The sequence below is a fragment of the Psammomys obesus genome, unplaced genomic scaffold, assembly GCF_907164565.1.
Source record: "Psammomys obesus unplaced genomic scaffold, mPsaObe1.curated_primary_1811, whole genome shotgun sequence".
NCBI lineage: Eukaryota > Metazoa > Chordata > Mammalia > Rodentia > Muridae > Psammomys > Psammomys obesus.
In genome coordinates this window covers 17094038-17118329 of record NW_026585686.1, presented here as the reverse complement: position 1 = coordinate 17118329, position 24292 = coordinate 17094038, and positions in this window count along the sequence as shown.

Below are 24292 nucleotides of genomic sequence, written 5' to 3'. Positions count from 1 at the left end.
ATATATATATATATATATATATATATATATATATATATATATATATCCAATGATCTCTGGCCTAAGGTAACTTAGGGGTAGTGGCAGAACTTCTCAGAGGCTGGATCTAGCAGAAGTTAAGTCAGTGTGGGAAGGTACCTATGAAAGGGAGCTTAGAAGTCTAAAGCTGCTTCTGCACCCTTTCTTTCTTAAAATAAGGGCCTTGTCCATGGTAAGCAGTTACAATCTTCTTCAGCTTCATGCCTCACTTTTCTGTTCTTCATTTCATTTTAAAGGACATATCTTGCCACTGGAAACTCAAAATAGCAAGACCAAGTAAGGAGATGAGAAAAATCTGCTAAGTGGAAATAATCCTTCCCTTTACTAAGTTGATTATGTAATCTATTTACATAGCAATGGAAAACTAATACAAATGCTTAATATTGAGTTAAATAAAATGAATTATTAAAATGTCTGTATGTGTGTGTGTTTGTAAGTTGGCATTCCTGTACCACAGCACAGACATGGAGTTCAGAAGACAAATTTTGGAAGTTCATTTCTTCCACTGTGGGTTCAGAGGATCACACTTAGGTCATCTGTCTCTCAAAATAACTGCTTTTACTTGCTTGCCCAGCTTTAGGGTTTTTTTTTTCTTGTTGTTGTTTGTTTGTTTATTTTGGTTTTTTTTGAGATTAGGATATAGGTCTCTTTGCTCCCTTTTCACTCCCATATTCACCTCCTTTCTCTCGTTCAAATTCATGCCCTCTTTTTTCATTGACTACTGTCAATATATATATATTTAAAATATATATATATATGTAGTGTGTGTGTATGTGTATGTGTTTGTGTGCATGTACATATATATTCTTAAATATAACCTGTTCAGTTGTTTTGTAGATGTATCCATTAGGATTGATTGGTTTTTGATTGGTTGTGACTTTCTATAATAATTTCTCTGTTGCTAAGAGAAATTTCCTTGATGAATGGTAAGGACTACAATTATCTATGGGTATAATAACAAATGTTTAGAATATAGTTGGGAATTAAGCTTATTTAGTAAAGTAGTGGCTGCAAGTTCTCTCCAAGATCCATAACTTCATTAGTCCTGTGTATTTGGCTAGGTTTCTAGTACCAGGCATGATTTATCTCTTGATGAGTGGGTCTTGAGTACAACTAGAGCACTGGAGGTTATCACCAAGGTACCTAAGAGACTGTTGCACCTTTAGGGTTATCATGCCATGCTAGTAATTATTATGGTTTATAGGCACAATAGCTGTGTAGAGCTATTGGTTGCTTTCTTCCTTTGGAAGCTTACATGGCACCTGTTGGCCTTCAGGGAGGAAACATTTTGATTATGTCTCCCTCAGAGACATTTGGGCCTTGAGTCTGAAATCTGTAGTGTATTAAGCAATAGGGGCTTAACTTTAACCTCCTTGTGGGAGTAGCTACCAAGGATGATAGCAATAACCTGTGTATTTGGTGAGTCTCCTAAAGAAGCCTGACCCACAACTCAAAAGAAGGCTTTTGATGTCTAAAGTAACTTGTATTTGGATGCTGAGAATCTAAATGTTCTCTTTGCTTGCCAGAGAAGCACTTTACCCACTAGGCCATCTTCCTAGCTCTCAGAATTTCTTACCTATGTGTGTCACCTCTTCAGGAAAGTCCTGTTTGTCTCTAAAATGTCCCCCTGCAATTAGTTATTTCCTTCTCTGAATTTGTCATTTTCTAAAATGATGTTCAGATTCCCTTGTTTGTCTGTCATGGGCCTTATGTAGTACGGTATGAACTTTTTGACAATAAAGCTTTACTGTATGTCTTTATGAGGGCTAGTACTGCTGCAATGGAACACAGTTACTAAAAGCAACTTGGGGAGAAGAAAAGTTTATCTGGTGTACATATCCTGATTTATAGTCGTTTGAGGTAAGCCAAAGCAGGAACTCATGCTTGGAACCACAAACAAAAACAACAGATACAGCAAAAACTATATTCAGTAGGATGATTATTGCTATGGAAATACACTATCAAGTTGGGATGAAAATGTTTATTTTGCTTATGCTTCCACATCATTGTTCATCTTTGAAGAAGTGAGGACAGGAATTCAAACAGTCCAGAAACCTGGAGGCAAGAGCTGAAGCAGAGACCATGGAGGAAGGCTATCTACTGGTATGCTCAGCCTGCTTTCCTAGAGCACCCAGAGCCACCAGGTTTGGTGCTTATAGGCTTGGTGGCCTAAATCCTGATCTTAAGGAGGCATTTTCTCAATTGAGTTTCTTTCTTCTCTATAATTTACGTATGTTAGTTGACATAAACCAGCGCCTTAGTCTAATTTCTTTTTCACAAACTTTGGTGCTTTGGAGAGGTAAAGAATCCAGAAAATTCCTGTTGAACAAGCATAGGGAACAGCTTAGGTTAGAGCTCCCTCCATTTGGGAAGAATGTATTGAGTTAGCTATGAGACATAAAGGACCAAAGGAAACCACACAAGAGAGTATCTCAAGAAGAAAGTCACTTTCAGTGGTAGAACCTACTACCTAGAAGAGAAGTATTAAAGGATCCATTGGCTATGCCGACTAGGCAGCACCTAACTGCATCTGGGGTTTAGCAAGGGACAGGGTAGAAGCTGAACTGAAATTGGCAAAGCATGAAGGCATGAGTAGAAGATGTTGAAATAAAGTCTATAGATATTAACAACTCAACTTGGTAAAAGAAAAATGATCCTGGAAATGCAACAATGTAGCTAACATTCGTTGTAGATTTTATGAAGGAATTTTTAAAATTAAGGGAGAGCTGAGGTGATAGGTTGAAGCTGGAAGGCAACCTGAAATTAAGTGGAATGGAGAGATGGGGATAAAGGATACCATTGAGAGGCAGAGGAGGAAAGTTCAAAGGAGTGACACAATGGGTTTAAGGTAGGGGCAGAATGCTTCTTTTGAAGCAGGGTAAAAAGGGAGTGCTTACTAAGCACTTACTGTTGGCAAGCAACAAAAAGCATGGCCCCATCTGCAGGGGGTTATAGCATACTTGGCAAGGAAGACATTTGAAAAAAGAGGTTAGTAACTGCCTGTGGTAAGCCATGGCCAGTGAGTACTACAGTCTTTCATACAGAAGCAAGATTAACTCCTGGTGCTGTGGTCAAGGCAGTTTTGTGAAAAGTGACATTTGATTTGGGACTTGAAAGGAGAGTACGATTTTACTAGCCAAAAGATATAAATTCTAAAAGAAAGTAAAAGGAATATATTTCCTGAGTTTGTGTGTGCGTGTGTGTGTGTGGGGGGGGGCAGCAGGAACAATAGGTCGACACTGTATTTCAGTCTATCCATCAGCAAAAACAGGATTTGTTTTCTTAAAGTATATGTTTTGACAGAGTACAGTAATTTAAAGGAATATGGAGAGCTGAGAGATTATTTTAGCAATGTCCTGATGTTTCTAGGTATGCTACTGACAAATAGAAATGAGTCCTGAATGGCTATTTAAAGTCATGAAACTAGTAAGTGACTGAATGGGGCTGCAGCTCACAAAAGTAGCTTCTGTGATAACACTATTGTGTACATTGTAAAATGGCATGCCTCACTTGTCTTTGTTGATTGTAACAGAGAGCATAAGCAGAGGAGTGATCCTATAGACTCTTGATTGTGAACAGTAAATGCTTTGCAGCAGCTGTACTAAGAGATTTGCTGCAGAGATTTCAGTTGAACCTGCACTGAGGCTTCTCACTCTCACCACATTAATCATTCCCACAGTTCACCAGACTTACATCTGTCTTCTATGTCCCAGCCAAATTAAATTCTTATTAACCAACATGAATTTGAAGAAAACTCTATGTACTTTAAAGTATAAATTTAGCAACAAATTTACTTATTTCCTATAGCTATTAGAAGAAATTAGCACACTGTAGTTTAAAACAGTATGGGTTTTATTTCTGTATCTATTGATCAAAAGTCCAAAATAGATTGTACTATACTAAAGTACAGGAGTCAGCACAACCATAGTCTCAGCCTCCCCTCCCCCACCAAACTCTCTGCTACTTAGCCCTTCTTAGTCTGAAACTCCCTAGGAAATCCAGCTTGGCCTAGGATTCACAATGCTTCTTTTTTAGCCTCCTGAATGTTGAAAATATCTGCGCATATGTCACCCACACAGTTCCTTTCTTGGGAGTGCATAGAGGAGAATCTGTTTCTTGTCTTTTCTAGCTTCTAAAGACTGCCTATTTTCCTTGGTTGGTGGATCCTTCCTCCATTTTAAAATACTAACAATCTGGCACTCTCAAAACCCTTGGTTTTTCTGTGACAGTGGGTTGAAAAGTTTCTCGGCTTTTAAGGGCTTGAGTGATTGGAGGAGGCCCATTCGGACAATCAAGGATAGTTTCAAAGCTCTTTCTGTTAACAATCTATAAAGTTCTCTTGCTTTGTGTATCAAAGCAGATATTAAGGCTCATAACCAAACCTTCGGCAGAGTGCAGGGAATCAAAGAAGGGAGGGGGGAGTTAATATGACCTGGAAAGGACAGGAGTTCCACGAGGACCAAAGACCAAATATATCTGGGCACAGGGGTCTTTTATGAGACTGTTTCTCCAAACAAGGACCATGTATGGATGCAACCTAGAGCCTCTGCTCAGATGTAGCCCTTGGTAGCTCAGTATCCAATTGAGTACCCTAATAAGGGGAACAGGGACTGTTTCTGACATGAACTCAATGGCAGGTTCTTTGAATTCCCTACCCCACAAGGGAGGAGCAGCCCTGCTAAGCCACAAAGGAGGACTTTGCAGCCAATCCTGAAGACACCTGATAAACCAGTATCAGATGGAAGGAGAGGAGGTTCTTCCCTATCAGTAGACTTGGAAAGGGGCAGGGAGAAGATGAGGGTGGGAGGGTGGGATTGGAGGGAAAGAGGGAGTGGGATACAACAGGGATACAACGTTAACAAACTGTAACTAATATTAAAAAAATAAAAAGTAAAAAAAGAAACAAAGTTCTTTTGCCTTATTAACTTATGTGTTCTAAGATTAGAACACAAACAGGTTTGGTGGCTTTTATTTTACCTGCAAAGAAGGAAAAAAGAGCCCATTGTGGATGGTTAGAAATATGATTTGTAGCTAACTAGAAAACAGACATGTAGAGAATTGAATTTATTCAATTCATTTCAACAGATTTACATTCCTTATTTAAAGAGTTATAAGTGAAATATAGGTGAAGATTTCCAGGAACAGATTGACTATTCTGTTTATTTTTATAGAATATTTTTATGGCAAGATCAAGTGTTAGGTGTTCATGCAGCAAATGCTGTTCACAATTCATTAAACTACTAATAGAAAGTGGGAATGGACATGAACCTGGATGAAGGTTTCCTGAGGAGGCAAGGTTTCTGAATTCATAGCATCCTCAATGTGACTGGGATGAGGACTCAAAGATGAGGTGTATCAAGCCCACAGGTGGTACACAGGAGGATCAAATGCCAGAGAATATCTCAGGCCACTAAAAACCAAGAGGAAAGCAATGTGCTATCAAAATAGTGAAGGAAGTCTTAAAGTCCAAAAAGAAAATTGGTCAAAGGCAGGACAGTGGTAACTGTGTCTATGGAAAAATTATTAGAGAATCTGCATTAGGACACATGCAGCTGACACTAAAGGCATCACAGCAGTCACTGTATGGCACAGCAGCTTTGCAAATGTCAGACATTAACACCATAAACAAACAAAAAACAACACAAGACACACACACAGAAAACAACAACAACAACAACAAACCAACCAAACCCATAAGTGGCCAGGCATGGTGTACCCCTTTGATACCATCAGGTGGGAGACAGAACCGTGGGATTTCTGTGATTTCAAGGCCAGGTTGGTTTGCATAGTGAGTTCCAGGCCAACCAGTGCTACATAATGAAACGGTCTCAAAAAGCAAACTAACTAACTAACTAACTAACTAACTAACTAACTAACTAACTAACTATTAACAAGCAAATGATTTACTTTACACAAATTGTTGTTCAGAGCCATGAAGCAAGAAAGTACTTAAAGATCACAAAATCAGCTATCAGTACAAAGGGACTGACTTTCAGGAGTTGTCACTGTGTTCTTTAAAGTGGGTATCGCAGAAAAAAATGTGTGGTACTCTTTTCAGTTTGGGTTCCTACTTTAAATAGAGCCTTGAGAAAACTGGTTTGTTCAAAAGGTGGGGCCAGGTATCTGTGCAGACCAGACATCAGGTCATGTGTACAAGGTAAATGAACAGACATAGTACACATACTTGCTTTTTTTTCTGTTTTCTTTTTATTTATTCTTTCTGTAGACAATATATCCTGACAGCAGCCTTTCCTCCCACTCTCACCCCTCATTTTCCCTCTCCATTGGATCCACTGCTCCTTCATTACTTTTTAGAAAAGAGCAGTCCTTCTAGTGCTACCAATCAAACATACCATAACAAGATACAGTAAGGCTTGAAACAAGATTTTCCCTGACCCCACCATCACCTACAATTCCAGAGATGAGCCTTCATCAAAAAGCAGTGGATAAGATTTCCTCCCTCAACCCCTGGCCTGACAGAGTTTGCCAGCAGCAGCGAGGTCTGCCCAGGGCCCTCCATGCTCCACAACCCTGTTACTGGGCTCACTACATTTCCTGGAACCCACCCCAACTGCAACGACAGAGACCAGCACCCATCAAGAAGCATCAGGCAAGCTCACACCCCTGCTCCCAGACTGGCACCATTTCCCACACTCCACCCCCACCTGAAATCCCATAGACCAGCATCCATCAAGAAGCAGCAGGAGCCAGCAGGGAGCAGTAGATCCTGCCAGCAACAGTGCAGTATGCCCAGGGCCCAAAGAGCCCCTCAGCCCAGCTCCTGGGCTAGTACTATTTTCTGTACCCCACCTCCACCTGCAACCCTGGAGACCTGCAGACATCAGGGAGAAACAGAGAATGATACCCATGAAGGACCATCAGAGACAAGAAGCCATCAAGGACTACCTGGCCCCATCTCCTCATACAATCCCAGAGATGAGCAGCCAGCAGACCTTACCAGTTCTCCCTGTATACGAGAGACCTACTGCCATCCAGGAAAAACAGAGGACTGATGCCATCTGGACCTATAACCCACATGTCTGCTACCATCAGGGACCATAAAGCCTGGTAACACCAGAGACAATCAGATGGCTAAAGGTCAGCACAAGAACAAAAGCACTAAAACCCAGGGCTGTATGCCCACTGGAACCCAGCTACCCTACCAAAACAAGCCCTAGAGATACTATCACACTTGGAGTGCAAGAAAATGATTTAAATCTGAGGTTATGAAAATGATAGCAGCCTTAAAAATAGGACAATAAATCCCTCAGAGAAGTGCAAGAAAATACAGTCAAACAGGTGAAAAAAGTTGAATAAATCCCTTAATGAAATATAAGAAAAAACAATCAAAAGAGTTAATATCCAAAGTATATAAAGAATTCAAGAAATTAAACACCAACAAAAGACAACACAATTAGTGCAGAACTAAACAAAGAATTCCCAACAGAGAAAACTCTAATAGCTCAAAAACATTTAAAAAAATGTTCATTGTCATTAGTCAATAGGGAATGCAAATCAAAATGACTCTAAGATTCCATTTTACACCAGTCAGAAACTCAAGTCATAGCACATTCTGGAGAGGATGTAGAGAAAAAGGAACACTACTCCATTGTTTGTGGGAATGTAAACTTGTATAGCCACTTCGGAAATCAATCAGGCGCTTTCTCAGAACATTGGGAATAGTGCTACCTCAAGACCCAATTATACTGTTCCTTGGCATATACCCAAATGATGTCCACCCCAAGGACATTTGTTCAGCTGTGTTCATAGCAGCTTTATTTGTAATAACAAGACACTGGAAACAACCCAGATGTCCCTCAACCAAAGAATGGGTAGAGAAATTGTGATACATCTACCTGATGGAATATTAGTCAGCTTTTAGAAACAAGAAAATCATACAATTTGCAGGCAATTGGATGGAACTAGAAAAAAAAAAACATTCTGAGTGATGTAACCTAGACCCAGAAAGACACACATGGTATGTATCCACTTATAAGTTGATATTAGCCATATAATACAGGATAATCATACCATAACCCACAGACCCAAAGAAACTAAGTATCAAGGAGGGCTCAAAGGAGGATATTTGAATCCCATACAGAAGGGGAAATAGAATGGAGGTTGAAAGTGGATGGAGATAGGGACTTGGGTGGGAGAGGGAAATTATGTTGGAGACCAGCGCAAGCTCTTCAGCACTGTCCTGGCTAGTTTACCCAGTGCCGCAGCTGGCAAGGGGCAGAGCCATATCTTTCATTCTCATGCCCTTGGGGCTGCCTCACCCATGCCCATGTCAGCAGGTCAAGCTTTATTGTGCTACCCAGGTGAGGTGCAGGGCCAGTTTTCCTGAGTGCTGCTGCCAGCAAGGGGCTGGACTAGTTCTCTGATGGTTATACCCTTGGAACCAACTCAGCTGTGCTCCTACTACCAGGGTTAGCTCTACTGTGCTGCCCAGGAGAGATGAAAGGCTTGCTCTCCCAAGTGCTGCAGCCACTGAGGGACAGCTCCAATCCTCCAGCTCTCATGACCCCTGGGCCAGCTTGCACATCTGCTGCAGGTCATGATGGGGAAGGTGTGTTGGAGATCATCTTTCCCTTGTCCATGACTCCACAAGGCAGATGAGAGGCAGGATTAGCTGCCCAGCACTCAGGTCCTCAGCCCAGCTCACTGTGCTTTCTGGGTGAGGTTTGAGACTCACTCTTCTGAGTGCTGCAGCTGGCAAGGGGCAGGTCACTCTCTCCCATGATACTCAGGCTATGGGTGCAGCAGAGTCTGCACAGCCCTCACACAACATGACCCCAGACATCAGCCCAGAGCAGGCTTGGCCTTTGGTGGTAACAGACCCTTGTTGCTTCAGGGTCACAAACCCAGACATGGTCCTGCTTGGCGGCACAGGCCATGACTTCACCATAGCCATAGATGGCATCACTGGTTACTCATATCAGGCTATTCCTCGCTACCCCTGAGTATCTAATTCTCTGATTCTCTTCATTGTGCCCACATCCTATGCTTCTCTTTCTCTTCTATCATTCTAGCATTATTTTCTCATTTTAGTGGCACTTTGGATCTCTAGGTTTCTGGGGTTACTTCAGGAGTGCTAAATCTTGCCAAAACAGCTTTTGTCTCAGTCATGGTGTACTCACCTTGGCACCTTGGCAACGGGTGAAGGTGACTTCAGTGGTGCTCCTCCTGCCTGGGCCACGTGGTACTGAGCTGGTGGTTGTCTCAGGCATGGTTTTCTAGCCTGGGCTATGACATCAGATTGGGAGTCCTGCTTTCTGATTTAATCACCTCTTTAAAGGCCTGATTTTCAAAACAGTAATATTCTTGTGTACTGGAGGTTAGGGCTTCATGCTATGTACTTTGGAGAGAAAAGGTTCAGTCTCTCAGGTACAGGGACAAAATCTTCCATCCCTGCTACAAAATCAGTAATCTATAATTTCACTAAGAAATTATCAGAAACTATTCTGAGTGTTACTCACTTCACTGCTTTGAGGATGAGGCCTTGTGAATGATTCTATTCTGGAAAGGCAATAAGCTGTTTGAAGAGAGGTGCGCAGCATGAACAGCACATCTCTCAAGACACAGAACAGTCCACAATAGGCTTTCTGTGGAATCTGAATGAAGACATCATTGCCACTTCAGAGAACAAAACAACCTTAAGCCAAGTGGAACTCATTCTAAATACCGGATGTTTGGGGCATAGCCCTAAGCTGTGTGGAGAAAGAAATCAGGATTAGAAAATCTAAAGAATTTTAATTAAATAATTATCTTACTATTGGAAATTCTCTGTGTTTTACATTTGGAAAAGGGCACCGTTGTGTAGTTAGCATAGAAAGCACTTGTGTTTCTGAAGGAAAATTAAACCCTCTCTGATTATGCAGAGGATACTGGATCCAAATATTTCACTTGAAACTAACTGTTGAGTAGGTACTGGCCTCTTTCTGTTATCTTTTTTTTCTAGGTAATCATATGCTTTAATTTGAGATGTGCATTTTAGTATTTATAAAATCATGCTCAATTTTGAAATTAATATAAAATATAATGTGATCTTATTCACCTCTTTTTGTCCTTTTTATTCCCTGGAAACCCATTTTTAAAAAGTTGATGCACCTCACAGATGGTGTATTAATTTTTCATTACTGTAACAAAATGCTTAAAGCTGGATAGCTTTATAAACAAAAGAAGATAATCACTAAACACACATTATTCAGGTTCAAGGACATATATGTAGCAAAGGTCAAGACAGCTGAAGATATCTCACAGGAGACAGAAACCTGTGACTGTATCTCTTCTTAACCCCCTCTCATCTTTTAGGGTTATCAGTCTTTACTCATGTAGGCTGAACTTTCATGGATTTTTCTAATCCTAATCAGTTTTTACCCTGAGCCACCCATACTGTTGTCAGATTCTATTCCCCACCTCTCCATATCTCACAATTGACATTAAATATCAAATCATGTACCTTTGGGGGGTCCATTCAAGGCACATCTAAATCACAGCAGGGAGTACCTTCATATACTACCCATCATGTTTGAAGCCATGGTGGAAAATCATCTTACATGATGTCTCAGCTAGTTTTCCTCAGTTCGTTGAAGTTGACACTGATAGTTTTTCCTTCCTGGAAGAAACCTTTGCAACTATGTGTATAGCAGGACTTAGGGATGCTTTGCTGAGAAGCTCTGAAACTCCACATAGCTAGTGGGTTGCTCAAAAGACGATAACACTTAACATACTTGCATTTTTATTTTATTTTATTTTATTTTATTTTATTTTATTTTATTTTATTTTATTTTATTTTATTTTATTTTATTTTATTTTCTTACACTGCTTTAAACTTAGGGTCAACTCTGCATAGAGAGATGTGAATCCTTTAAGGGTACATAGCTGAGGCTGGTATGATAAGTATAAATAATGCATTTTCAGATTTCAGGGACAGTGAGTTTGTAGGCAGATCATCTCAGTACAGGACAGCCCTCTCACTGGGCCTGAATTGTTCACTTCAGTGATCACAACTCTACCCAAGCCAGAGGCCAGAAGGACCTTGTAGATTTATACTTGCAGATTGTAATCAACCAGATCAAGTTTAAAGAGAACAGCTTTGCTATGCATCTCTTATCCCATGCCTGGGTTCTTCCCATTTAGGGGCTTTGTTAGTACCCCAGACAAAAAGATTTAAGAACTCCGTCCTGTTTCCCACAGTGTAGCATACATGAAACTCTTTTCCTAACTTTAGCTCAATTTTTCCCACTTAATTTTTAGGGTGAGTACCCAGCTTGATTTTTGACCTACCTAAAGTCAGCACACACCTTAGTAACATGTATACAAGAACTAAATTTACAGATCTTAGAGCACATTTTTTTTTCAGAGCCATGTTCTAATGTCTGAAATAGGCCATGTGATATTCTAGTAAAGGGCAAAAAATGTAAAATCTCTTTACTCCAACTTGATGAAGATTCAAGGTCATTTCTGGTTTGCAAAGTAACATACCATGTTATGTGTGTCTAATCTAATTTCTAAGAGTATAAAGGCCACCATCTTCTGTCAAAGTAGAATAGGAAAAAAAAAAAAAAAACAAAACAACTTCTACATCAAATACATTAAGAATAGTCTAAAAGTTAGGCTTCTAGAATAATCTGCTTCCTAGAGTAGCATAATAGCTTGTTTGAATAGATGCTATAGATACATTTAAACAGAGGCAGTGTGTGTATATAGCATATGTAGCACATAACATTTCAGAGAGCAAATGTAGTTATGTAGTTAATTCCTATGAAAGAGATAATCTCACTGTTTTTGCAACATTTAACAATCTCTTTATCTTTTTGATCCCATCTAAATTGGTATTTAAATTGTTTCACCTGTGAGGTAACTGAAAATGACTGAGAGCAAGACAGAGAGAGGAAGAGAGAGAGAGAGACTCTGAAGGATGATTAAATTTCTTTTTTATCCAACTTTGTGTCACTTTCTGCCTCCACAAATACGGAATATATGCATGCTTTTTGTTCATGTACATCTGCCAAACCAATTAACACTTCTCAAATGTTATCTTAAGTGCATTTATTAACATAACATTAACATAGTAGGGAGATAACATTCATTTGGGAGGAATTAATTGGCTTGGGAGACATTGGAATTGGGAGTGTGAAGAAAGGGCCATTTCCACAGTAGCATTTATTTCATTTTAAATTTTTATTTATTTATTTTTTTATGTTTTTGGTGAAGAGTAAATGAAAACACACTGAAAAAAAGAAAAAAACACATCTTAACTAAAATTAGGGCCAAGTCACAGAACCACTCCTTCCTTCTTTATAGAAACTGCAGAGAAATGCATGTGGTATACCAGCTCTGCCAGTTCTCCCAGGCTCTCTCCCTATGTGATGTCTTGGTGACTCTGTGATGGTGGAGGCTCAGATGTGTAAAAGTGTCCTGAGTGACACTTTAAATTGTTCATATCATCTCAACTCTTTTACACATAATCAGAATGTGTTTTTCTGATGAGAATGTGGTTCTTACTGGTGCACAATCTTTGAATCATGCCCTGTTGTACTGTGTCCGTTCACTAATTCACTCATTAGGCATTAGGGAGTATGTGCTGTTATCCAGAAATTCTGGGGTTCAGAGTGAGTTCTTGGCTTCATATGTGTTGGTGGTACAGGAACTGGATACAGCAATAAGTGCAGGTGTTTGTATTACAATAGACACATTGTATGTATTAGTGATTCTTTTGTTGTGTGATAAAACACCATGATCAAAGCAACTTATAAAAGGAAGAGTTTATTTCGACTTTCTGTTCTAGAGAGATAAGAGTAATGCCAGAGAAGCATGGCAGCAGGTAGCAAGCATGACAGTAGGAACAGAAAGGTGAGAGCATACATCTCAACCACAAGCATGAAGCAGGGTGTAAAAAACAGGAGTGGCTGGAGGCTTAAAAAGAAAACAAAAATGTTCAAATGCCAAAGACTATGGAGACATTTCTATAATGTATGTTTACTGACTTTGTGAATTTATATTGTTGTTGGTATGTGTTGCTGAATATTTGATCACACTGTGAACCTCAAGGTTTTGTTTTGTTTTGTTTTTTTTACTAGAAAAACCTGTTCCTAGTTGTGGTGTAGCTTAGTTTTGCCACACAACTTTAATCCAAGAGATTTCTTCTTAAATTAAATAAAATCAACTAACCATAGTTTAAGGGGCAATGTAAGCAACTAGTTGATGGGGAGTGAACATAAGGAAAAAACACAGTAACAGGAAGTGAAGAGAACAGATAGAGAGACACTTAATAAGTAAAAGGGAGAGACATTCAGTTTGAGGGTTATTTGATATGACATGAAAAAGGAGGATCCATGATGGGATGTTGGTTGGGTAAGAAGGTAAACTAGAAGTTTTCTCTGCCTCTCTGACCTAGCAGGCTTTTACCCCAGCATCTGGCTTTCACATCTTTATTGATAAAGCTGAATAATTGAGATTTTGTTAAAAAAATTGGGGCATCAATGTGTGTCACAACCACACAAACAGAGAAATTATGCCAGCTGTGGATAAACTGAGAAACCATCAGATTTGGTAAGTCCCCTGGGAAGTTCTCAAGGAGAACTCAAGTTAATGATGGGAAATATCAATATACAAGGTGTAGAAACTCTGTATAGTGCTACTTTAGATGTCTTGAAAATAGAACCAGAAATTAAAAACATGATTGACTTAACTAAGACGGACATAATGCTGATTATAATTACTATCAGCATGGCAATTGTAATTCATATTTTAATAGCCGTAGTGGATTTCTATGCCCTCTCAAAGAAGAAAGCTTCAGAAATACAGGAGAAAAATATGAAGCATATTGGAAAGATACAAGCCTTAGAAGAAAAATTAGAGAGACTTTTAAATAAAAATGAGAAAAATATTCAGACACAGAGAGGAATTTAGACAAGAACCTACCTCCCCACCATATTATGGAATTGAAGAGGTGCTACCTAAGGTTGTTAGAAAATCAACTTTCGTTTATCCAGTAGCTATGTAAGACCTACCAGGAGACAATAGGCAGTCCCAAAGTTATGAAGAAGTTAAAAGGAATCCTGTTGACATATTAGATTTGAGGAGAACTAAGGAAGTGATCATTGCATATGGTATGCATTCACCATATGCAGATATTAAATTTATGGGCAACACAGAACTGAATTTTACTCCAAGAGTGGAAAGGTTTGGCAACAGCAATATTGGAAGCTGGTCCTCATTTACCATGGTGAACATGGTGGAAAGAGGAAGCTTGGGTCATAGAACAATGAGAGAAAGTTTGTGGTCTTAATATTTCTCAGAATCAGTTGCTATGTGAAAGTCAATATGCTAAGTTACAAAGGCATTTGAACTTGATGATCACACTTTGGAGCTATGTCTTTTATCAGCTTTAAGGGCTTGGGACGAGGTGAAAGAATCAGAAAAAAATCTGAGTCATTTACTAAAATTATGTAAGGTCCAAAAGAAGGCTTCACTATTTTTTATTTTTTTATTCTTTTGCAAAGATTGACTTCAGCTGTAAATAGAATAGTTTCAAATCTAGAAGTCAGACAAATATTAATAGAATTTTTGGCTTTCAAAAATGCTAATTCAGAATGCAAAAGTGTGATCAGGTCTTTAATGATAAGATCAGCACCAGTAGATGAATAAATTAGAAGTACGGCCGATATTGGAGCTCATGTTTATGATGATACTCTGATAGAAGAACTAAATTCAATAACTTTAAAAGTTTTTTTTTAAATAAAAATGTCAGATGTTAGAATTGTGTTAAGCCAGGTAATTTGAAAAGGGATTGTATAAAAGTTGCTTTTACAAATAATGCTTTTTTCTAGAGATAAGCCATCTTCTGATATGTTCTAATTCTTTTTTCAGAGACTGAAAGTTTTTTTAATTTTTTTATTAATTACACTTTATTCATTTTGTATCCCCCCATAAACCCCTCCCTCCTCCCCTGCCGATCCCACCCTCCCTCCCCTTTCTGCATGCATGCCACTCCACAAGTCCACTGATAGGGGAGGTTCTCCTCTTCTTTCTGATCTTAGTCTATCAGTTCTCATTAAAAGTGGCTGCATTGTCCTCTACTGTGGCCTGGTAAGGCTGATTCCCCCTCAGGGGGAGGTGATCAACGAGCAGGCCAATCAGATTATGTCAGAGGCAGTCCCTCTTCCCATTACTATGTAACCCACTTGGACACTGAACTGCCATGGGCTACACCTGTGCAGGAGTTCCAGGTCATCTCCATGAATAGTCCTTGGTTGGAGTATGAGTCTCTGGGAAGTTCCCTGTGTTCAAATTATCTTGTTCTGTTGCTCTCCTTGTGGAGTTCCCGTCCCCTCCAGCTCTTACTATTTCCCACTTCTTACATAAAATTCCATTCACTCTGCCCATCAGTTGGCCATCAGGCTCAGCATCTGCTTTGACAGTCTATATACTGCAGAAGCTTTCAGAGGCCCTCTGTGGCAGGTTCTGAGGTGGTTTCCTATTTCTTTTTCTTCTGATGTCCATCCTCTTTGCCTTTCAGGATGGGGATTGAACATTTTAGTTAGGGTCCTCTCTTTTGCTTAGTTTGTTTAGATGTACAGATTTTAGTGGGTTTATTCTATGTTATATGTTTATATGAGTGAGTATATACCATGCGTGTCTTTTTGCTTCTGGGACAACTCACTCAGGATGATCATTTCCAGGTCCCACCATTTACCTGCAAATTTCATGATTTCCTTATTTTTCATTGCTGAGTAATACTCCATTGTATAGATATACCACAGTTTCTGCATCCATTTTTCAGTTGAGGGGCATCTGGGTTGTTTCCAGCTTCTGGCTATTACAAATAAAGCTGCTACAAACATGGTTGAGAAAACGTCCTTTTTGTGTACTTGCGCCTCTTTTGGGTATATGCCTAGGAGTGGTATGGCTGGATCTTGAGGAAGCACTATTTCTAGTTGTCTGAGAAAGCGCCAGATTGATTTCCAGAGTGGTTGTACCAGTGTACATTCCCACCAGCAGTGGAGAAGGGTTCCCCTTTCTCCACAACCTCTCCAGCATGTGTTGTCCCTTGAGTTTTTCATCTTGGCCATTCTGATGGGTGTAAGGTGTAATCTCAGGGTTGTTTTGATTTGCATTTCCCTAATGGCTAATGAGGTTGTGCATTTCTTTAAGTGCTTCTCTGCCATTCGATATTCTTCTACGGAGAATTCTCTCTTTAACTCTGTTCCCCATTTTTTAAGTGGATTACTTGGTTTATTGCTTTTCAGCTTGTTTAGTTCTTTATAGATATTGGATATGAGTCCTCTGTCAGATAAAGGGTTGGTGAAGATTCTTTCCCAATCTGTAGGCAGTCGCTTTGTTTTGATGACAGTGTCCTTTGCTTTACAGAAGCTTTTCAATTTCATGAGGTCCCATTTATTGATTGTTGCTCTTAGAGCCTGTGCTGTTGGTGTTCTGTTCAGGAAGTTTTCTCCTGTACCAATGTGTTCTAGGGTATTCCCCACTTTTTTTCTAGCCGATTTAATGTGTCTGGTTTTATGTTGAGGTCTTTGATCCACTTGGACTTCAGTTTTGTGCAGGGTGATAAGTATGGATCTATTTTCATTTTTCTACATGTAGACATCCAGTTGGACCAGCACCATTTGTTGAAGATGCTATCTTTTTTCCATTGTATGGTTTTGGCATCTTTGTCAAAAATCAGGTGTCCATAACTGTGTGGGTTTATTTCTGGGTCTTCTGTTCGATTCCATTGATCCACCATTCTGTTTCTATGCCAGTACCATACAGTTTTTATTACTGTTGCTCTATAGTACAGCTTGAGATCAGGGCTGGAGATACCTCCAGAAGATCTTTTATTGTAGAGGATTGTTTTAGCAATTCTCGGTTTCTTGTTATGCCATAGGAAGTTGAGAATTTTTCTTTCCAGGTCTGTAAAGAATTGTGTTGGCAATTTGATGGGAATTGCATTAAATCTGTAGATTGCTTTTGGTAAGATGGCCATTTTTACTATGTTAATCCTGCCAAGCCATGAGCATGGGAGATCTTTCCATCTTCTCATATCTTCCTCTAATTCATTCTTCAGAGACTTGAAATTTTTTTCATACAAGTCTTTGACTTGCTTGGTTAGGGTTACACCAAGGTACCTTATGTCATTTGTGGCTATTGTGAATGGTGTTGTTTCTCTAATTTCTTTCTCAGCCCTTTTGTCTTTTGTATACAGGAGTGCTACTGATTTTTTTGAGTTAATTTTGTATCCGGCCACTTTGCTGAAGGTGTTTATCAGCTGTAGAAGTTCCCTGGTAGAGTTTTTGGGGTCACTCATGTATACTATCATATCATCTGCAAATAGTGATAATTTGACTTCTTCCTTTCCCATCTTTATCCCCTTGATCTCCTTCAACTGTCTTATTGTTCTAGCAAGGACTTCCAGCACTATGTTGAAGAGATATGGAGAGAATGGGCAGCCTTCTCTTGTCCCTGATTTCAGTGGGATTGCTTTAAGTTTCTCTCCATTCAGTTTGATGTTGGCTATAGGCTTGCTGTATATCGCCTTTACTATGTTTAGATATGTGCCTTGTATCCCTGATCTCTCCAAGACTTTAAACATGAATGGATGTTGGATTTTGTCAAATGCTTTTTCAGCATCTAGGGAGATTATCATGTGGTTTTTTTCTTTCAGTTTGTTAATATGGTGGATCACACTGATGGATTTCCGTGTATTGAACCACCCCTGCATACCTGGGATGAAGCCTACTTGGTCATAGTGGATAATAACTTTGACGTGTTGTTGTATTCGGTTTGCAAGTATTTTGTTAAGTATTTTTGCATCAATGTTCATAAGGGAGGTTGGCCTGAAATTCTCTTTCTTTGTTGAGTCTTTGTGAGGTTTAGGTACCAAGGTGATTGTGGCTTCATAGAATGAGTTTGGTAATGTTCCTTCTGTTTCTATTTTGTGGAATAGTTTGAAGAGAATTGGAGTTAGCTCTTCTTTGAAGGTCTGGTAGAATTCTGCGCTGAAGCCATCTGGTCCTGGGCTTTTTTTGGATGGGAGACTTTTGATGACTGCTTCTATTTCTTTGGGGGATATAGGACTATTTAATTGATTTACCTGGTCCTGATTCAGCTTTGGTAAGTCAAATCGATCAAGAAAATTGTCCATTTCATTTAGGTTTTCAAATTTTGTGGCCTATAAACTTTTGAAGTAAGTCCTAATGATTGTTTGGATTTCCTCAGTGTCTGTAGTTACATCTCCCTTTTCATTTCTGCTTTTGTTGATTTGGGTGGTGTCTCTCTGCCTTTTAGTTAGCTTGGCTAAGGGTTTGTCGATCTTGTTGATTTTCTCAAAGAACCAGCTCTTGGTTTCATTGATTTTTGAATTTTTTTATTTGTTTCTAATTGATTGATTTCAGCCCTGCTTTTGATAATTTCCAGCTGTCTACTCCTTTTTGGTGTGTCTGCTTCTTCTTTTTCTAGGGTTTTTAAGTGGGCCATTAAGTTGCTTGAATGAGCTGTCTCAAATTTCTTCTTGAAGGCACTTAGTGCTATGAACTTTCCTCTTAGCACTGCTTTCATTGTGTCCCACAAGTTTGGGTATTTTGTGTCTTCATTTTCATTGAGTTCTAGAAAGGCTTTAATTTCTTTCTTCTTTCTTCCCTGACTCAGCTGTCATTTAGTAACAAGTTGTTCAGTTTCCATGTGTGTGTAGGCTTTTTGCTATTTCTGTTGTTGTTGAAATCCAGCTTTATTCCATGGTGATCAGAAAGGATACAAGGGATTATTTCAGTCTTCTTGTATTTGTTGAGGCTTGCTTTGTGACCAACTATATGGTCTATTTTGGAGAAGGTTCCATGAGGTGCTGAGAAGAAGGTAAATTCTTTTGTGTTTGGGTGTAAAGTTTTGTAAATGTCTGTGAGGTCCATTTGATTCATGACCTCTGTCAGAGATATTGTTTCTTTGTTTAATTTCTGTTTTGTTGACCTGTCCTTTGTTGAGAGTGGGGTGTTGAAGTCTCCCACTATTAATGTGTGGGGATCTATATGTGGTTTAAATTTTATCAATGTTTCTTTTACAAATGTGGGTGCTCTTGTATTTGGGGCATAGATGTTCAGGATTGTGATGTCTTCCTGGTGGAATTTTCCCTTGATGAGTATGAAGTGTCCTTCCTCATCTCTTTTTATTAATTTTGGTTGAAAGTCTATTTTATCAGATATTAGAATGGCTACTCCTGCTTGTTTCTTGGGTCCATTTGCTTGGAAAGTAGTCTTCCAACCTTTTACCCTCAGGTAATGTCTATCTTCGTGTCTTAGGTGTATTTCTTGTATGCAACAGATTGCTGGGTTTTGTTTATGTATCCATTCTGTTAATCTGTGTCTTTTTACTGGAGAGTTGAGTCCATTGATGTTGAGAGAAATTAATGACCAGGGGCTGTTAGATCCTTTGATATTGATGTTGGCTGTGTTCATAAGGTTGTGTGCTTGGTTGCTTTTTGTTTTTCTCTAGTAAGGTTAACTATTTCCTGTGTTTTCTTGACAGAAGCTAATTTTCTTGGGTTGTATTTTCCCTTCCAGTGTCTTCTGTAATGCTGGATTTGTGTGTAGGTATTGTTGAAATTTGTTTTTGTCATTGAACATCTTGTTTTCTCCGTCAATGAGGACTGAGAGTTTTGCAGGGTATAGTAGCCTGGGCTGACATTTGTGTTCTCTTAGGGTCTGCATGATATCTGTCCAGGCCCTTCTGGCTTTCATAGTTTCTGTTGAAAAGTCAGGTGTGATTCTAATGGGTTTGCCATTATATGTTACTTGGCCTTTTTCCCTTGCAGTTTTTAGTATTTTTTCTTTGGTCTGTATACTTACTGTTTGATTATTATGTGGCGGGAGGATTTTCTTTTCTGGTCAAATTTGTTGGGTGTTCTGTAGGCCTCATGTATCCTTATTGGCTCCTCCTTTAACTTGGGGAAATTTTCTTCAATGATTTTGTTGAAAATATTGTCTTGGCCTTGGAGAAGGGAGTCTTCTTTTTCCTCTATTCCTATTATTCTTAGGTTTTGTCTTTTCATATTGTCTTGGATTTCTTGGATGGTCTGTGTCAGGATTTTTTTGGATTTAACATTTTCTTTGACAGATCCATCGATTTCTTCCATTGTATCTTCTACACCTGAGATTCTTTCTTCCATTTCTTGTATTCTGTTGGTTATGCTTACCTCTGTAATTCCTGTTTTCTTATCTAAATTCTTCCTCTCCATTATTTCCTCCATTTGTGTTTTCTTTAATTTTTCTAGTTCTATCTTCAGGACTTGAGTTATTTTGTTTACTTCCTTCACCTGTCTGCTTGTATTTTCCCCTTTTTCTTTTAGTTCCTTCAACTCTGTCTCTTTTATTTCTTTCAGTGATTTAATTATTTCTTCTCTGAATGCCACAAGCTGTTTGGCTGCATCTTCCTGTATTTCTTCACTGATGGTTCTAATCTGCTTGTCTTTATCTTCCTCCATTTCTTTATGGATAGCCATGGTCTGTTTGGTTTTATCTTTCTCTAATTCTTTACGTATTTTATTTGTTTCCTGTAGCCGGCATGATCATCTCGCCAGCAAGAATGCACAGGGACACCAGGATTCTTCTGCAGCAAGTGTTTATTCAGCAGTAATGAGAGGAAGACCTAGAGCCCCAAAATGGCAATCCTTTTATACCCTAAATGGTGACGTGTTGGTTCCTGATTGGATGCAGCCCATCAGGCCATCTTACATCACTAAGTGAGCCAATCCCAGGCTGGAATTCAGCTTTAGCGCATGCGCATAGGCAGTTGTTTATGATCTCACACACTGGATGCCGGCGCCATCTTGTAATGGCGTTTGCTTCAGGCTCTTTATAGTTTCCTCTATTATTCTCTTCGTCAACATAGATGTAAGTTCATCTTCTTGATTTTCTATTATGCTGCATTGTTCAGGGCTGTTGGCCCCTGGATGGCTGGGTTCTGGAGATGCCATATTGCTCTGTCTTTTGTTGGTTGAGCCTTTACGCTGACCTCTACCCATTGGGCTGATTTAGGTGTTGGCTGTTAGTTTCTGTGCTTCCTGGAGTCCTGAGGTAGGGAGTATCTCCTTGGCCAGAAGAAAATTTTTCCTGAAGGAGTCCTTCTCTGCTTTTTGGTTATAGTCACTGTATGGCCAGTGTTTCTCAGGAGTTGCCACTGCTCACCTCAGGTTTATAGCCCTGAGTAGTAGCTGTGGTCTATGTTAGGCAGGGGGGGATCTCCTCTTACCCATAGAATTTCTCAAGACAGCTGCCTCACTGCTAGGTTTCTTGTTATAAATTTAGTGTGCTGCTGCTCACTACATTTCCATGTATAGTCCTCTTGAAGAAACTGCTGGTTCCCTAGCTGTAAGGTTTTCTCCCAACAGGGAAACTCAGTCTGTTATCCTGGGGCACACAGTTCTGTCCGGGAAATTGGGAGGTGCACTCAGCAAGTCTCTGGGCCAGAGGATGATTTCTCCGCTCTGGGCCTGGAGAATGTGCACCTAGGTTGAGTTGGCGCCTGGGGGCACTGCTCTCGTCTGGAGGCTGGGTACCTCACTCTGGACCAGAAGCTGTGTTTCTCTGTCTGGGATGGCGGCTGCAGGCACTGCTCTGGTCCAGATGCTGTGGGTGCAGCCCCCCCTGAAGGACCAGGGATTCCCACAGTTTTGGCAGTCCAGCCAGGGACAACTGGCCGATCCCTGGCACTTTATCCAAAGGCTGCTGTAATTGCTCTCTGGCTCCTGCAGGTCCAAGGATGCAGCTGTGTATCCCAGTGCCCCAGGGGAACTCAACAATGGCGGCAGAGCACAGCACCCCTGCCTGCACTAGAGTCTGTGTGAGTCCAGGAAGTGTTTTGGTGCTGGGTGTCCTAAGCGTTAGAGCTGCTGACCCCCTCCGCTGGGGGTTTCCTCCTGCCAGAGACACGCAGTCTGGTTCTCTGGTGCCCTGGTGCCCACAGTTCTATCTGAGGCGGTGAATCAGGTGCGCAGACAGGGCTCCCTGTGGGCGCCTTTGTCCCGGCTCTGGGTCCGGGCTGGCTCCTGGGGCACCCGCGGAACCCGAGTCTTTTCCAGGGGATGTCTGGGTAACCTGAGGTCGGTCCCAATTGTTTCCTGCTCCGTGGGGTTATCTCTCGACTGGGAAATCCAGTCTATGGTGCTGTGGGCCCACAGTTCAGTCTGGGACCATGGCCAGATCGCGCTGGCGTGTAGCTCCGGGCTGGCGACCAAGAGCCTGGCGGAACCGGGATCTCTTCTGCGGTTTAGCTGGTGAGTTAAAGCTGATTGAATCCCCCACCGTGGGGTATCCTCTCACCTGTGAAACACAATCCCTTGTGTTTTATGGCCGCGAGTTCTGATTGCTGGTCACTGTGTCAATCCTGCTGTGCTGCTCCTCAGAATGAGAGTCCTCTTGGCACCGCCATCTTGCCCCTGTATCGAAAGTTTTTTTCATATAAGTCTTTGACTTGCTTGGTTAGAGTTGCACCAAGGTACTTTATGTCCTTTGTGGATATTGTGAAGGGTGTTGTTTCCCTAATTTCTTTCTCAGCCCTTTTGTCTTTTGTATACAGAAGGCTACTTTTTTTTTTTTTTTGAGGTGATTTTGTATTCAGCCACTTGGCTGAAGGTGTTTATCCACTGTAGCAGTTCCCTGGTAGAATATTTGGGGTCACTCATGTATACTAATCCTATCATCTGCAAATAGTGATACTTTGACTTCTTTCTTTCCCATCTGTATCCCCTTGATCTCTAGCAAGGACTTCAAGAACTTTGTTAAAAAGACATGGAAAGAGTGGGCAGCCTTGACTTCTCCCTGATTTCAGTGGGATTGATTTAAATTCCTCTCAATTTAGTTTGATGTTGACTATAGGCTTGCTGTATATTGCCTTTACTATGTTTAAGTGAGTGCCGTGTATCTCTGATCTCTCCAGGACTTTAAACATAAATGAATGTTGGATTTTTTAAAATTAAATTTGTATTTTTTAATATTAGTTGCAGTTCATTAACTTTGTATCCCAGCTGTACCCTGCTCCCTCATTCCCTCCCAATCCCACTCTCCCTCCCTCATCTTCTCCCTACCCCTTTCAAGTCCACTGATAGGAGAGGACCTAATCCCATTTTATCTGACCCTAGCTTATCAGGTATCTTCAGGCCTTGCTGCAAAGTCCTCCTCTGTTTTATCAAGTACTTTTTCAGCATCTAAGGAAATTTTTATGTGGTCTTTTTCTTTCAGTGTGTTTATATGGTGGATTACATCGATGGATTTCTATATATTTAACCACCCCTGCATACCTAGGATGAAGCCTAATTGGTCATAGTGGATGATATCTTTGATGTGTTCTTGAATTCAGTTTGCCAATATTTTATTGAGTATTTTTGAGATTTGCCTGAAATTCTCTTTCTTTGTTGAGTCTTTGTGAGGTTTAGATATCAAAGTGACTGTGGCTTCATAAAATTAGTTTGGTAATGTTCCTTCTGTTTCTATTTTGTGGAAACGTTTGAAGAGTATTGGTGTTAACCCTTCCTTGAAAGTCTGGTAGTATTCTGCACTGAAACCATCTGGCCATGGGCTTTTTTTTTTTTTTTTTTGGATGGGAGACTTTTGATGACAGCTTCTATTTCCTCAAAGGATATAGGACTATTTTATTGATTTACCTGTTCTTGATTCAGCTTTGGCAAGTGGAATCAATCAAGAAAATTGTCTGTTTCATTTAGATTTTCAAATTTTGTGGCATATAGACTTTTGAAGTAAGTCCTAATGATTGTTTGGATTTCCTCAGAGTCTGTTGTTTTGTCCCCCTTTTCATTTCTGATTTTATTGATTTGGATGGTGTCTCTCTGCCTTTTAGTTGGTTTGGCTAAGGGTTTGTCTATCTTGTTGATTTTCTCCAAGAACCAGCCCTTGGTTTCATTGTTTCTTTGAATTGTTTTATTTATTTCTAATTTATTGATTTCAGTCTTAAGCTTGAATATTTCCAACAGTCTACTCCTGTATGTCTGCTTCTTTTTTTTTTCTAGCATTTTTAGGTGAGTCATTAAGTTGCTTGCAAGAGATATATCGAATTTCTTCTTGAAGTCACTTAGTACTATGAACTTTCCTCTTAGCACTGCTTTCACTGTGACCCATAGATGTGGGTATTTTGTATCTTCATTTTCATATAATTCTAGGAAGTCTTTAATTTCTTTCTTTCTTTCTTTCTTTCTTTCTTTCTTTCTTTCTTTCTTTCTTTCTTTCTTTCTTTCTTTCTTTCTTTC